This window comes from Diceros bicornis, chromosome 14 (genome assembly GCF_020826845.1).
Source record: "Diceros bicornis minor isolate mBicDic1 chromosome 14, mDicBic1.mat.cur, whole genome shotgun sequence".
Lineage (NCBI taxonomy): Eukaryota > Metazoa > Chordata > Mammalia > Perissodactyla > Rhinocerotidae > Diceros > Diceros bicornis.
Genome location: NC_080753.1, coordinates 5,181,016 through 5,199,088, shown reverse-complemented (window position 1 = coordinate 5,199,088; position 18,073 = coordinate 5,181,016). Strand labels below are relative to the sequence as shown.

The 18,073-nt window shown below is 34.1% G+C and overlaps 1 long non-coding RNA gene across 1 annotated transcript in view; it reads right to left on the bottom strand.

The window, feature by feature from the left end:
• Positions 1-13,023: 13,023 nt before the first annotated feature.
• LOC131413538 (uncharacterized) overlaps positions 13,024-18,073 on the bottom strand; it is a 32,234-nt gene continuing 27,184 nt past the window's right edge. The window contains exon 3 of the long non-coding RNA XR_009221965.1: positions 13,024-13,306. This is a non-coding gene — a long non-coding RNA (uncharacterized LOC131413538). The remainder of the gene's footprint in view (positions 13,307-18,073) is intronic.

Genomic DNA, 18,073 nt, shown 5'->3' with positions numbered 1-18,073 from the left:
TAACTCTGGAAAAATACTGTAGGAGGGCAAGTGTGGATGAAAGGGAGACCAGTTAAGGGATCATTGTTGTCCAGGAAAGAGATGCTGGGAATTTGGACTAGTATGTCAGCACTGAGATAAGGAGAGTGGGATGTGAGTTTTTATTTAATTTGAAAAAATATTACTTGCTAATATAAATGTTTTTTTTTCTAAAGGACAGAACATTGTACTTACTTAAGAGCACACATAAATTTTACTTTATTTTCAAGAAAAATTCACCTATCAAAAGCAGAAGTTTATATATATGTTAACCATAATTTGTATGATATGTTGCAATTGTATATAAAATTATATGAATACGATTATATTAATTATAAAATTTCAGACAAAAACTAAAATAAAATTTCAAAAATTTCAATATTTTATAAAACTTTCCAAAATAACTCTTGAGTGATAGGACAAAAAAAAAATACAACAAAATAAATGCAGTTTTCTGCTAGAGAACAGAAAGTTCATGTGAAATCAATAATAATGAAATGAATGCTCCAATAAAATATGAGGAGAATGCATTAGATGTAAGATCCAATTTTACAATCCTCAGCAGAACAATCCCTTTTGAACTCTAATTTCTATATATTCCAGTGAAAGATTTTCCTGTGTCCCACGATCACTGCTATGAACAGTCACTCTTACCAGGGGCATGGAGTATTACAGTCGGAAAAACATTACTTACATGTTCATCCCTAATTTTTGTGTACAGAGGATGGTTTTATGTGGCTGAAAATTCTGGTAGAGTCACATAGAGTTGAGGAGATCCTGGTCTCAAAGAAAATCCTTCCTTTTTCCCTTAAATACAATTTACAAAATTACTATGCCTGTCGCAATGCCACTGTTCCTTATTAAAAAAGAAAGAAAAAGATGAAAATTTACCTCTCTCCAAAAATATACACTTCAAAGTCATATCTAGGTATTGCATCAAATTCCCATTTTCTGGTGGTGCTCATTCCTCTTAAGTATTCAGTTGTTACTCCTCTTAACAGGAGTTAACCCATCCAGTATAAAATGCCTGAATGAAACTAGGATCACCAAAATAACAATTCTCACTTGAAAAGGAAAAAAGAAAGCAAATACATTTTCTTGACATTGTCCTTGTCAAGAATAGAAAGAATTTTCTAGAAAGTGAAGTGAGTCCTTTATTAGTCTATTTGCCCTAAACTGTACCCATTGAGCATGTCAACCATGTCCATTTACTGTCTTACATGGCTATGACCGAGCACTGCAGCACAGCTGTATTATGTGATTATGTTGATTGACAGAATACATGATTACTAGCAACTCTATGGACTGATAAACTAAGCAAGTAATCTTATCCTGATATAATATTTGAATGTTGACCTTGTCCTGTAAATTTCTAATTTAACTGCAGGGTAACACTCAAATCTCTAGCCCTCGTAATGATGGCTTCCATCTTTGTAAGTGGCTGAGGGCAATATAAAATATTTTCCTCCAGGTTATATCCAAGTATGTGCTTAGCTGGAGTTCATGGGGCCTCTGAGAGACCAGGCACCTTCCATGTCTCTGGTTCCAATGGCTACTCAGTCCTCTCCCACGCTCAGCTTCTCTGTAAACTGCCTTCATTTGTAATGGACGCAGTTTTGCATAGAGAATTCAGGTTTTTCATTTCTACAAAATTCATGATTATTTGACTCCCAGCCAGTTTTTATTGCTGGGTGAAGGCAGAAGGGACTTTTACCACACCTGCTTGCTTTCCTCTCTGCTTTCACACTGACCAACTCAGATTAAAAGCACAAAAAATACGTAAAAACGCATATCCTCACATCTAAAACTTTCACTCTCTCGTTTCCCCCCAAAACTTCAGTATCATCTAAATTTAAAGATGCAAAATGTAGGGATTTGACCAGCTTGTGTGCTGCTGCATAAAACGTATTATCAGAATCCCAGTCAGAGAGGGAAATCATTTCTGCTGCTTTCCAGAACTTGGATATGCTGGTCCTACAATTTAGAGTTTGCTCTTACAATATTCTGCTTCTGCTACCAATTTCTGTAGGTTTCCACACACTTGTGCTTACACATATAACGGCACTCTGGTCGAAGTCGTTCAAGACAGGAGACTTTATTCTTTATTGGTTCATCTAACTGCAACTCCAGCAGTGGGTGTAGCCTCATACACAGAAGAATACAAAGCTTAAATAATGGAGTCAAGCTCTATCTCTCCCTCTTCTCTTTCCCACCCTGCCTTCTCTCCTGACTCTTTTCCCCTCTCTCAGCTTTGCTTCCTTCTCTGTGTTGCCCTGACTTTCTCATGGTGCATTGAGCTTTCACCATTTGACCTTGAAACATGGCCGTCAAAAGGACAAAATTGTACATCCTTTGGGCTTAGTAACCCTTGGAATGTCCTGATATTATCATCGTTATGTTAATTATGGGGTTCGGTTTTTATTAACTCTGTTGCATAACAGGTCCCTACTCTTTCCACTGCACAGAGTGGTGTACATACTATGTCTGCAGAACTGAGGCACCTATCTACATTGAAGTTTCTATGGGTGCCATACTAGAGAGAATGGGATAATTCCTAAAGAAGGTACACTGTGCATATACCACCAACAAAAGGACAGTTAAAGGCGTGAAATGAAAATTAAAAAGGCATAAGTAGAAAAACCCTAGAGTGATGTCAGCAACGTGGTGGAGTGAGCTGTTCCCTTTGTCTGTCCCCGTTTTGAACTACAACTAAATGGACATTCATGACCAACAGAAGAAGCCTACATAGCACAACAGGACGCCTGAGAGACACACACAGCTATACATCTGAGGGTAGATTGACTGACCCTCTAGGAACTGGTGGAGATAGGTGAGCACTCCCTACACTCCGCCCCCACAGCCCTGTGCACACACGGGATCACTTTCCAGCCTGGTGCAAGTGCCCTCAAAGTGGATATGCCCTCGGGTGAATGTAGGGAGAGGCAGTGGCAGGCCTTAGCCTGCTGGTGATCACTTTCCCAGTGAGGGAGGGAGCCCACCATATCCCTGTGGCCCCAAGGAGTGGCCCTAGCTCAGTCCTTACAAGGAAGCCCTGCCCACAAAGCACAGTCCACACAAGTGCCTGAATGCTCTCCAGGCTGGTGCAATCACTCGTAGTAGCCACACAGCTCCCAGGAGACAAGGTGTGACCAGAAACTCTGCTCCTGCTCCCCCTAGAGTTAGCAGGTGGAATCTGTGACCTAATACTACCACAAATGCCCTGACAAAGGATTAGTTCACCAGAACCTTGAGAAACCACAGCAACAGTTCCGACCAGAAGGAAAATGACAATTCTCCAGACACCAACCCTGAACATTTACAATCTAAATGACAGACAATCAAAATGGTTGTCATAAAGAAACTCAATGAGTTACAAGAGAACACAGAAAAATAGTTCAGTGAGCTCAGGAATAAAATGAACCTCTTCACCAAAGAGATCGAAACTATAAAACAAAAAATCAAGCAGAAATTCTGGGTATGAAAAAGATAATCAATGAAATAAAAAATAATCTAGAATCCTTAAAGAACAGAGTGATGTTATGGAGGAAAGAATTAGTGATTTAGGGATAAAATGTAGAAATGCTACAGGTCAAGGAGGAGACAGAAATAAGATTTTTAAAAAATGAAGGCATTCTTCGAGAAATATCTGACTCAATTAGGAAATGCAGCATAAGGATTATAGATATTCCAGAGGGAGAAGAGAAGGAGAAAGGAGCAGAGAGCTTGTTCAAACAAATAATAGCTGAGAACTTCCCAAACCTGGGGAAGGAACCAGATTTACAAATACATGAAGCTAACAGAATGCCTAATTATATCAATGCTAAAAGACATTCCCCAAGGCATCATCATAGTAAAACTGACAAAAGTCAATGACAAAGAAAAAATATTAAGGGCAGCTAGACAAAAGAAAATAACATACAAAGGAACCCTCATTAGGCTTTCAGTGGATTTCTCAGCAGAAACTCTACAGGCTAGGAGAGAATGCAATGATATATTCAAAATACTGAAAGACAAAAACTTTCAGCCAAGAATACTCTATCTAGTAAAATTTTCCTTCAGATATGATGTGGAAATAAAAGCTTTCACAGATAAACAAAAGCTGAGGGAGTTCACTGCCACTAGAGCTCCCCTATAAGAAATAATTAAAGACGTATTCACACCACAAGCAAAAATGCAAAGGCCTACAAAGGTTTGAGCAAAGAGATAATTAGACAGACAAAATCAGAAAACTGCAGTGCTTTATCAGAAGAGGGAAGCAAATACTCAGTTATAACCTAAAGATAAAGGGAAGGAAAGCATCAAAAGTAGCTACAAACTCTTCAACTTAGTCACAGACTCACAGCATTAAGAACAGAATAATTGTTAACAGCAATAACTCAGAGGGGGAAGAGGAAAGGGATGGAACCTGCTTAGGTTAATGGACATAACAGTCTATCATAAAATGGCCTATTTCTTCTACTAGATCTTTTATACAAACCTCATAGCAACCATTAAACAAAAAATCAGAGCAGATTTTCACAAAATCAGAGCACAACTCCCAAAAAAAGAGAAAATCTCCTCAGAAAACCACAAAAATGAAATGACAGTCAGAAATACAAAGGAAGAGAAACAATAGAAACATAGATCAACCTGAAAATAAGAGACAAAATGGCAGTATTAAGCCCTCATATATCAATAATCACTCTAAATGTAAATGGATTGAATTCTCCAGTCAAAAGACCTGGAGTAACTGAATGGATTTAAAAAAAAATCCAACAATATGCTGCCTCCAGGAAACACATCTCAGCTGTAAAGACAAATGTAGGCTCTGAGTGAAGGAATGGAAGATGATATTCCAAGCTAATGGCAAACAAAAGAAAGCAGGTGCTGCCATACTTATATCAGACAAGGCAGACTTCAAATTAAAAAAGACGATGAAAGACAAATAGGAGCAGTATATAATGATAAAAGGGACATTCCACCAAGAGGACATAACACTTATGAATATACAGGCACCCAACATTGGTGCATAGGAGCACCAAAGTACATAAAGCAACTATTAACAGACCTAAAGGTGGAAATTAACAGCAACACAATAATAGTAGGGGACCTCAACACCCCATTTACATCAATGGACAGATCCTCCAGACAAAAAGTCAACAAAGAAATAGTAGATTTAAATGAATCACTTGATTAGATGGACTTAAAAGATGTATACAGAGTACTCTGGCCAAAAACAGCAGAAGGTACATTCTTCTCAAGTGCACATGGATCATTCTCAAAGATAGACCATACGCTGGGAAACAAGGCAAGCCTTAATAAATTTAAGAAGATTGAAATCATCCCAAGCACCTTTTCAGACCACAGTGCTATGAAACTAGAAATCAACTACAAGATAAAAACTGGGAAAGTCAGAAATATGTGGAGACTAAACAACAGGCTACTGAACAACCATTGGATCAATGAAGAAATCAAAGGAGAAATTAAAAAATACCTGGAGACAAATGAAAATGAAAATACAACATACCAACTCCTACGGGATGCAACAAAAGAGGTCATAAGAGGGAAATTCGTAGCGATACAGGCCCACCTCAACATACAAGAAAAATTTCAAATAAGTAACCTTAAACTGTGCTTAACAGAACTAGTAAAAGAAGAACAAACAAAGCCCAAAATCAGCAGAAGGAGGGAAATAATAAAAATCAGAGCAGAAATAAATGAAATAGAGACTAAAAAAACAGTAGAAAGGATTAATGAAACTAAGAGCTGGTTCTTTGAGAAGATAAACAAAATTGACAAACACTTAGTCAGACTCACCAAGAAAAAAAGAGAGAAGACTCAAATAAAGAAAATTAGAAATGAAAGAGGAGAAATTACAACAGATTCTACAGAAATACAAAGGATTATGAGAGAATATTATGGAAAACTATATGCCAACAAATTGGATAACCTAGAAGAAGTGGATAAATTCTTAGACTTATACAACCTCCCAAAACTGAATCAAGAAGAAATAGAGAATCTGAATAGACCAATCACAAGTAAAGAGATTGAAACAGTAATCAAAAACCTCCCAAAAAACAAATGCCCAGGACAAGATGGCTTCTCTGGAGAATTTTACCACAAATTCAAAGATTTAATAGCTATCCTTCTCAAACTATTCCAAAAAATTGAAGAAGATGGAATGCTTCCTGACTCATTCTGTGAGGCTGACATTACCCTGATACAAAAACCAGACAAGGACACAAAGAAGGAAAATTACAGGCCAATATTGCTGCACATATGAACATAGATGCAAAAATCCTCAACAAAATATTGGCAAACTGAATGCAACAATTCATTTAAAGGATCATACACCATGATCAAGTGGGATTTGTTCCAGGGGCAGAGGGATGGTTCAACATCCACAAATCAATCAATGTGATACACAACATAAGCAAAATGAGGAATAAGAAACACATGATCATCTCAATAAATGCAGAGAAAGCATTTCACAAGATGCAACATCCATTTATGATAAAAACTCTCAATAAAATAGGTATAGAAGGAAATTACCTCACCATAATAAAGGCCACATATGACAAACCCACAGCCAACGTCATACTTAATGGTGAAAAACTGAAAGCCATTCCTCTGAGAACAGGAACAAGACAAGGGTGTCCACTCTTACCATTCCTATTCAACATAGTACTGGAGGTTTTGGACAGAGCAATGAGGAAAGAAAAAGAAATAGAAGGAATCCAAATTGGAAAGGAAGAAGGGAAACTCTCGCTGTTTGCAGATGACATGATCCTACACATAGAAAGCCTAAAGAATCCACCAGAAAATTATTAGAAATAATCAACAACTAAAGCAAAGTTTCAGGGTACAAAATCAACTTACAAAAATCAGTTGCATTTCTATACACTAACAATGAACTAGCAGAAAGAGAAATCAAGAGTACAATCCCATTTATGATCACAGAAAAAAGAATAAAGTATCTAGGGATAAACTTAACCAACAAGGTGAAAGACCTATACACTAAAAACTATAAGACATTATTGAAAGAAATTGAGGAAGACACAAAGAAATGGAAAAATATTCCATGCTCATGGGTCAGAAGAATCAACATAGTTAAAATATCCATACTACCTAAAGCAATGTACAGATTCAACGCAATACCAATTAGAATCTCAATGACATTCTCCACAGAAATTGAACAAAGAATTCTAAAATTTATATGGAACAACAAAAGACCCAGAATAGCCAAAGCAATCCTGAGAAAAAAGAACAAAGCTGGAGGCATCACAATCCCTGACTTCAAAATATACTACAAAGCTATAGTAATCAAAAGAGCATGCACTGGCACAAAAACAGACACAGAGATCAATGGAACAGAATTGAAAGCCCAGAAATAAAACCACACATCTATGGACAGTTAATCTTTGACAAAGGAGCCAAGAACACACATTGGAGAAAGGAAAGTCTCTTCAACAAATGGTGTTGGGAAAACTGGACAGCCACATGCAAAAAAATGAAAGTACACCATTATCTTGCACCATACACAAAAATTAGCTCAAAATGGATTAAAGACTTGAATGTAAAGTCTGAAACTATAAAACTCCTAGAAGAAAATATAGGCAGTATGCTATTTGACATTGATCTTAGCAGCATCTTTTCAAATACCATGTCTGATCAGGCAAGGGAAACAAAAGAAAAAGTTAACAAATGGGACTGCATCAGACTAAAAATCTTCTGCAAAGCAAAAGAAACCATGAAAACAAAAAGAAAACCCACCAACTGGGTGAAAATATTTGCAAATCACTTATCTGACCAGGGATTGATCTCCAAAATATATAAAGAACTCATACAACTCAACAACAAAAAAACAAACAACCCAATCAAAAAATGGGCAAAGGATATGAACAGGCATTTTTCCAAAGAACATATAAATATGGCCAACAAACACATGAAATGATGTTCAACATCACTAATTATTAGGGAAATACAAATCAAAACAACAATGAGATATCACCTTACACCAGTCAGAATGGCTATAATTACCAAGACAAAAAACAACAAATGTTGGAGAAGATGTGGAGAAAAGGGAATCCTCATACGCTGCCAGTGGGATGCAAACTGGTGCAGCCACTATGGAAAACAATATGGAGATTTCTCAAAAATTTAAAAATAGAAGTACCATATGATCCCACTATCCCATTACTGGGCATTTATCCAAAGAACTTGAAATGAATGATCCAAAGAGATTTATGTATCCCTATGTTCATTGCAGCATAATTCACAGTAGCCAAGACGTGGAAGCAATCCATGTGCTAATAAAATGATGATTGGATAAAAAAGATGTGCTATACACACACACACACACACACACACACACACACACACACAATGGAATACTACTCAGCCATAAAAAAGGACAAAATTGTCCCATTTGCAACAGCATGGATGAATCTTGAGGGTATGATGTTAAGTGAAATAAGCCAGACAGAGAAAGACAAATACTGCATGATTTCACTCAAATGCGGAATATAACAAATACATGGACAAAGAGAACAGATTAGTGGTTTCCAGAGGGGAAGGAGGGTGGAGGGTGGATGAAACAGGTAAAGGGACACATATGTAGAGTGATAGACAATAATTAGACAACTTGGGGTGACCATGATGAAGTCTACTCAGAAATTGATAAACAATAATGTACACTCGAAATTACACAATTTCATAAACCATTATGATCTCAATAAAGTTACTAGGAAAAAAAGTACTTAATCTACCCACTAAAAAACATCCTAATAAACAATTTTTAATCTCATTTATAATTCAAATAATACTAATTAGAACAAAATAATTGTCTCCTTGGCAATTTTGTCTCCTTTTTCAAATCTTCAATTTGAAAAAACTTTTGTAAATAGTAGTAAAATGTGATGAAATGATTTAAGGGAAATTCTAATGCTTTGCTAGTGTGAAATAACATTTATTTAACTCATTTGGAAGTCAATTTGGAGTGTATATCAAGACCCTTAATAGTGTTCATTGTTATAATTGAGCCATATGTATACTTCCATTGAAAAGAAAAATCATAAATTCACAGTAGACTTATATAAACTATTGTTCCTTCTAGAATTACCTGTCCTAATAAATAGTAAAACCCCTGAAAAATTCAAACATAAAAGACTTTATGAATGCATAGGTATACTATACTAAGGATAGATTTAACATAAATTTACTAAAATTATTTTTTCTAACAAACATTATAAAACTTCACAAAATTAACATTTAATTAAAAACAGGTTGCAAGCTATCATGTGAATACAAATTAGAGAACACTATGATTCTTAGCACTAATAAACATAACCAATTCATAAATGGTGAAAAAATATATAACAGAAAAATCATAAAGCCTAAATTAGTAATGATATACATATTATACAGATATGAACAGAAAATGATAGTATAAAACACTAGATAAATCCTATACTAAAATATTTAGAAACCTCAATGATATAAGTAATTTGAGTGCTCTATTTTAAAAATTGCTTGACACCTATATGTCATGGCATATGAAGAACACAAGGAAATACATTTATAAGAAAAATCTCTATGAACGTAGATGAGCAAAATTCAAAATATTATAAAATCACGTGTGAAACATAACAACATAATAACACATGAGCAATAACATCAAGTATAAGACACCAGGATTAATCCAACAGAGATGATATATTTTACCCCAGAAATAAGGGCTGGGGAATCTAATAACATAATATCTTACATGTATTAGTTAAATGAATAAAACCAATTGGTCATTTGTAACAGATGAAAATGTTTCTAATAAAGTTTTATATTTTCTCCTGATTTGAAAAAGGGTAAGTTTTAAAAGAAAATTAGTAGTTAAAATATATATCTTTAACATTATAAATATTATTTAAAAATCAAACTCGAGGACAGTATTTCTGTTGAACACCTAGATGTAATCAGCATTAGGTATAGTGATAATATAAATATTCCTATTCTTAATGATATTATTTCACAATTTTATAGAAGTTCTAGATAGTGCAATAAGTTAAGAAATACACTTGTGAGTTATAAAATAATGGAAAGGAAGAGATAATTGTATCATTTTTGGTAATGGCATGATTTTCTAGTAGAGAAACCAAATATATTGCAGCTAGTAAGAAAGTTCAGTAAAGTGGTTGGTTACAAAATAAATATACAGAATCAATAGTATTTCTGTGTGGTGATAATAATGAGCTAGAATTTATAGGGAAAAGAGAAGTATAAAACAGCAAAATTATTATATATCTAAGAATTAAGAAAACAATATTGCTGAGGTACTTTAGAAAACAATATTCATAATTAAGGTTGATGAGAAACATTAAATAACATTTTTCCATGAAATGACTCAAATTTAGTAAAATGTTAATTATTTTATTAACTCCAAATAATTATAAAAATTAATATAACCAAAAATATCCATGAATTTAATTTAAACTAATTACTTATTATGTAACAAGTATCTCTAAATAAATTTTTAAAAATGAGCATAATGATATGGGCATATCGCACTAACAATTGAAATTAGTCTAAGTCCTCACTAAAAAATAAGTTTTGTCTTGAGTGTGATGTTATGGATGGTTGTTTTTTAATTATTCATTTTACATCTGTGTGATATAGTATTTTTCTTCAGTTAATTCATGTTCCCTGGAAAATTATAGAATATAGTATAAATAAAAATAATCTAAAATATATACACCCAGAAGAGGAATTCCTGGATCATATAGTGGTTCTAATTTTAATTTTTTTGAGGAACCTCCACACTGGTTTCCATAGTGGCTGCACCAATTTACATTCCCAGCAACAGTACGCAAGGGTTCCCTTTTCTCCACATCCTCGCCAACACTTATCTTTTGTGTTTGTTTTGATAATAGCAATCCTAACAAGTGTGAAGTGATATCCCAATTTAGTTTTGATTGACATTTCCCTGAAGATTAGTGATGTTGAGCACTTTTCATGTCTATTCAGTTCCTTTGTCCATTTTTTTCCAAACATAATTTGGCAAAAACGATGTGAGCAAGTCACATAAATAAACCACTGGTTAAAATCCATAGGAAATTATTCATGTCACTCAAATAGAAAAATCATTTTGAAGATGCAATAAGATATGGTTTTCAATATTCAAATTAGAAAACCTTAAAATATGCAAATCTACTTAATTGGAGATGGCCACATGAGAAACTTTAGTGTATCATAATTATTGTTTGAGATATTCTACTTTTAGGAATCTCTACTAATGTTCTAAATAAAAATATTTTATTAATTTTGATATCATTGAAAAAAATACCTCTATGTTTCCATTATGTGAACTCAAAATAATTATATGTATTGTAAAAAATAGTATGACCTCAATCTTATTGAAAAGCACGAGAAATATATAAACAGGAAGGACATATAACCATAATGTTAATAGAATTTGGTTTTTGGTAGACTATCACTTTTCTTCCTATTTCCAAATTTTTTTTTGATTTTGCATTGATTATACTCATGTATATTTTTTGTAGTAAAAAATAATCTTTCAAATATACTACTGGTTACATTTGAACTGGACTTGATTATGAAAAGGTTAAAAAAATCACAAAAAAAAAAGGAAAATACTTTTGTTCAATCATCACAGGGCCATTATTTTTCTTTGAATGACTAAATCATAGCTTTTCAATATTTAGTCAATTTGGTTATAGGTTTAAAGCATATTAAAATGTATACATAATCATTCATAATGGAGAATATTTATCCATATAAAATGAAAATTTATTTCATTTACCAAAGAGGATACAAAACTACACTTGGGAAATACTGGCACATAAGCCAGCAGGATGGAAGAACTCCCTTATGGTCGAGGTCTTTCAGACTCCTCACCTATATGGAGGAGTAAATACTCCCTTGCTTAAATAACCAAAGGAGAGGAGATGAGAATACTTTAAAATCAATGAAAATTAGCTGAAAAAGATCCCTAATTTTCTGGTATTTTACTGCACTTTTTGAATCTATGCATTTAATTACATATAAGCCAAGACATGTAGTAACTATAGTTAGCTCAAATTGGTGATTTAAATGTACCTATAAAATATTGTCTCATTTCACGAAGTGAAGTGTAAAACATTAATGAAAATGTGAAATTTATTTATTTAATTTATTTATACGTCTTTAAAATTTATATATATTCTATATAATAAGAAATAATAAAACTATATTGAACCTGTATGCATTAAGGATACCTTGTGTTAGTGGTATGTGATATTTCATCATTATCTGTTTATCTATTCAATGAACATTCAGTTACCAGCCATTTAGGCTCTATTGCAGTCTTTAATAATAATTGGTTTATACATTAGCATAATTTGGAGAATTAACTATTAGAATATTAGAATATAGTTTATTATTTAAATTTTTAAAAATTTATTTATTGAATTTCCACTATACTTTAGAAGATTTGCCAGGATATAAGTATAAAAAGTCCCTGTTGTAAAGGAAAGTACAATTTAATAACCATAATTGTTTTAATAAATCACTGTTGAATCAAAATATCCATTTGAATTCACTTTATTAATCATGATCAACTGTAATATATTTTGTTTAATCTGAAGCATATACTGTATATATTAACCAAAACTTAAATCTATATATTTTTATCTATGTATTATTTATCTATCATCTATCTTTCTATATTTTATTATGGTACCTTAACAACAAAGTTATCAATTTTAGTTTTAGTCCAACAATAACATAGGATAACTCACTAAAGTATTTCTTGTGCATAAACTGTCAATTTTTTATGAATATTAAATTAAGAATAAAATATCTCCAGTAAGTGCCCTCTATAAAGAAGATCATATATAGCTAGCCACATCTTCTGTTTTGTTAATAAAATTCACAGCACATGCTTTAAAAGCACAGCATCTCCTTCCAAGCATGTTAGATATATGCTTCAGCAGTATATTTTCATGTTATAAATCCATTATTTATGAATACATAGTAAAAAACATCTAAAAATATCAGCATATATGAGGCTTTTCATAAACATCAGTATCTTGATTTGGTTAAATGTTTACTTTCTGAAGGGCAAATGGCATACATAATGCTTGACATCAAAACCTTTTCCCATCTTAACCATGCGTAGGAGTAGGAGGTTGACAATGCTGTACTTTTTTGTTTCCTGAGGAGAGATAAAACTGTCTTGAGAGTACATAAAATATGTTGAATTCTTTTGGTAGGTCTGAGTTTTGTTTAGGAACAGATTTTTGCAGCCAACTTTAAAAACCTGTAAATGAAATGGAAATTAAAAACTTCAGAACTGCTACAGCCAAATTATAGAAGATATTGAATTCAAACCATAACTTTTATGAAAACTATAAGTTAAAACTATTTTGATGCTGTCTGAATATTAAAATCTATCCAACGTTTTGCTGTTGCTTCTTTTTCAAGTCTAAGACTCTTACCCTGAATTTGATTTTCTTATCCAGTTCTCACCATCTTCCTCTGTACTTCCTTATTTAGTTTCCACCTTTCTTCTACCATTTGCCGCTTAAAAAATTCACCTCTTTTCATCCTTTACTCCTTTCAGTCTTCTTCCATCTCCTTTTTCAATCATTTACATTAAATAAAAGTCTCTAAATAAATATTTTTTCTGTCTTCAGTGGTGTTTTCCAGGAGACAGCAGTTTAACATACTTTCCTAATCATTGTGGACCATGGCATCTAACCTGGTTCTGTCAGACTATGGAGAAATCAAGGGTCCCAGTGTCAATTCTGCATAGCCGTTTCTCTCCACTGTTTCTCTGCTAAGTAAGGAATCAAAGTGAGTGTCTGGACTGTCACTTTGTTCTGGAACAATCTGAATCTGGTGAATGGAAAGTGAGATTTCACCTCGCCCACTGTAGAACCCATACAAAGGATTTCCCAACCCCTCCCCAGAGCATACTTCAGCATTCTGTGCTGTTTTTCATTCTGTGGATGATCTAAAATTTAATATAGGATGAACAAAAGGAGCAGAGAAGATTTTTAGGGCAGAGAAAGTACTCTGTATGATACAAAAATAAAGCATACATGTCATCATACATTTGTCCAAATCCATGGAATGCACAACATTAAGAGCGAACTGTAATGTAAACTATGGACTTTGGGTAATAATAATGCGTCAATGTAGGTTCATCAGTTGTGACAAATGTACCACTGTGTTAGGGGATGTTGATAGTGGAGGAGACTGTGCATGAGGTGGGCAGTGGGTATATGGGAAATCTCTGTACTTTGTGCTAAATTTTGCCTGAAGCTAAAACTACTCTGAAAAATAAACTCTATTAAAAAGATAAAGAAAAATGTGAAATGTTATATCTATATAACATTTAAATATCCAATGTAGCACTGTTTGTAGTGACAAACAACTAATGATCATCAATAGGGATTAAAGAAATTATGATATATGCTTAAAAATGGAATACTGTGTAGCCCTGAAACGATAAAGCAAACCTTCAGGAAATGGTAAGAAAAAATTTCAAGATTTCTTATTATGTGGAGATAACATGGTACAGAGCAGCCTTCACTTATATAATAAAGAAATGTGTGTACATATGAATTATACACACACACTTGCACACCTACATGTACATACACAAATGATTTCTAGGATGATAATGAGAAATGCTTACACTGGTTGACTCTGTTGGGGATGAGGGACTCGGGGATCAGCTGAAGGAGAAAGACTGACCCGTCACTCCATATTCTTTATTCTGCTTGTTTGTTTCTCATTTGTCTGTTTCATCATGCATATGTGCTCCTTATTAACTTTTAGAAAACAAGGTATACAGCATTTGATTAAAAAATTAATATAAGCACATTTAGAATATGTGGAGGATACAATGCCTGTACCTTAAAAAACATGTTGGTATAAAGTAGTCTGAATTTAATTATGATAGGATAATATAAGAATAAGAGGACAAGAGCATCATGTCAGAAATATATTAGACCTCTATTTAATGTGTTGAAATAAAGTAAATTTGAATATCTGAGACTTCATTCAAAGTCTGCTTTCCCATAGCATTTTTTAAAGGAAAGAATAACTGTTTGATTTCGTTTTCTATTGCTGCTGGAACAAAATACCACAAATTTAGCAGCTTCAAGCAACACTCATGTATTATCTGTAGTTTCTGTGAGTCACAAGCCTGAGCAGAGCGTGGCTTAACCGGCTCCTCTATTCCAGATTTCACAAGACCAAAATCAAGATGTTCGCCAGGCTGTGTTCTTTTCTGGAGACTCTGGAGATGAATCTCCTTCCAAGCTCATTCAGGTTGATGGCTCGATTCAGTTTGTTGTAATCGTAGGACTGAGGGCTTCGTTTCCTCTCAGGCTGTCAGCCAGGGTCTGCCTTTGCTCCTGGAGAATGCTTGTGTTCCTTCTCATGCTTTCCATGTGGGCTCCCTCAAGGAAGGATTTGAATCTCTCAGACTTCTCCTTCGGCCACCTCTCTCTGATGGACGTTCCACCTTCTTCTTTTGCTTCTAAGGACCCATGTGATTACATTTAGTTTCCCTGGATAACACAGAATAATCTCCCTATCTTCAAGTCAGCTGATTAGTTGCCTTAATTATATCTGCAAAGGCCTGTCACAGATTTATCTAGATTAGCGTTTGACTGAATAACCAGGGGGAGAGAATCTCGAGGGGATATCTTTATAATTGTGCCTTCCACATTATTCTTATCATCCACATAGTCAAAACTTCAGATACAATAGATCTAATGATAATAACTATAACTTCCTCATAGGCTCAGACTAAACTAATCTGTTTATTCCTTTACTAAATAATTACTGAGCGCCTCTCCTGTGATGGGCACTATGACGGGGCATTAGTGATACAGCAATCATAATATTGATATATTTCCATTTTTTTGTTTACAGTCTACACTTACTAAGCAGATGAAGACAAAACAAATAACCACATTTTAGGAAGGAAAAGAACGGGGAAGGATCTAACAGGGACCCATAATCATTTTGACTAAATTCAGTTTCTAATGGCCGCATTTACTTAATTCAGTCAATGGATGTACTGCCCTCTCTAAAACTCTTCAAAGTTCCAATTTTTTTCCAGATACTGTGCCGCCTCTCTCTCCCATCTCATCCTTGTTGATCATCAGTCCCTATTCACACAATATTTTCAGCATGCTGAACTCCTTGTAGCTCTCTGCATAACGCAGTCTTACTTCAGATCTCCGCCTACCCAGAGGTATCTTGAACCCGTGTCTAATCATTACCTTAAATAATCACTCTTTGAACCCTTCAGACTCCATCGTTCTTCCATTTCCTGTGTCCCACAGCTGCCTGCAGAGAGCTATGATATAGCACACAGAATTTTATAAATACTCGCTTTCTCCACCAAAATATGCAGTGAATCAAAGGTAGGGACTAGATCTTATGTTTCTCTGAATCGCTAGTCCAGAATACTGAGCCTCGCCTAATAAAAGTGATCATTGAATTCTGAATTTAAAAGAAAAAAAGAAGGAAGCAATGAGGAAGAAGGAAAGAAAGAAAAATGAAAAGGAGAAAGGAGGGAAGGAAAGGAGAAAAGAATGAAAAGAAATAGGATGTTCCTCGGATTCTATACATCATGTCTCCAATATGTGCTTACTTCCTACACAGCGCCTCTCTCAGATTTACTTGCAAAATATCACGCCTATAGTTTGAAGATCATCACATTTGATGGAATTTTGCTGGTGAATATTACTGATGAAAATTATTTACTTTAATATCATTAAAATATTTTTAACATTGCTCTGCTACTATGAATGTCCATTTCAGAGGTACTGTAGCCATCTATTATTTAATGCTTGTTATGTGATTCCAGAACTTATTAAAAAACTACTGATGGAAATTTCATTCCATTCTATTTTGTTTCCTCTCAACTTAAATCAATGGAATCGGTGTGAGATTTATGAAGTGTGTCATTTTCCCCTCGCATTGATAACTCTCTGTAGTTTTCTTTATCTTACAGATTGCTTTGACTGTTGATGAAATTGTTCTTAATATCCTTGTGTTAGCTCTGGTCATTTCTATCTAAGCAGAAATACTGCATTTCCAAAAAGGTGTTGCAGTATCATTGCCATCATTGAAAGTGTCCTTATTTCTAGCAATTTAAATAGCTACAAAATGTAGCATTTTTAAAATTTCATTTTTTGACTTCATGTGGTCATATACTGGAACAGTTGCAAGCCCAGTGGAATAAACAACTCAGAGGCAGAGGACACGTCTTTGACCTCTAGGGATCTATTTCCATATGATTCTGCTATTAGTTGTGACAGTTTCTTAGACACCCTGCTTTACGGCCGCTGAATCATAATCACCTCAGAACATCCTGCATTTGCCTGCAAATAGTGCTCTGTTGCACTTCTCTTCATTCTATTTCCAATTTTTTTGATATTAAAAAAATTCAAAGGCACAATTTGAAAATGAGATTGTCCACATCCATCATGTCTGCTTTTATGAAGCAAAATGTGCAGACCGTTTTATGCCCCATTGGCAGGGTAGGTGGTAGCATTTCACATACATCACGGTGACACTATTTAAATCAGCCATCAGACACATCTGTGATAGGCCCGAGCATCTCCTCTTCTCCTTTTGGAGTAGAGTAAATGACGTTTGTATGTAGAAGGAAGTTCCTTTATACTTGAGTAAATCAAAACTAATAAAAGTCTAGAGGGTGAAAAAGAGAAATATTCTATAGACAATAAAAAGAAAATGATTTTAATTTAAGACAGGTATTCACTTGGCTTACTTTGTGTAGAACAATCAGTACTCTGACTCTCCATTTATTTTATTTTTTCACATTTAGTATTTCTTCATTCAAATTCATTTTCTTCATTCAGAGGCAGTTAATTATCATGCATGTTCCTTGGTTCTACATTTATCTTTGGAAAAAATTTCCATTATCTATTGGAAAAAGCACTTAAAATGTTCTTTTAAAAATTCCTCCAATGTTGATGTTGTGATGATTTCAAGCCAATGAATATAACAAGAAATGACTCAAATCTGACTCACTAAA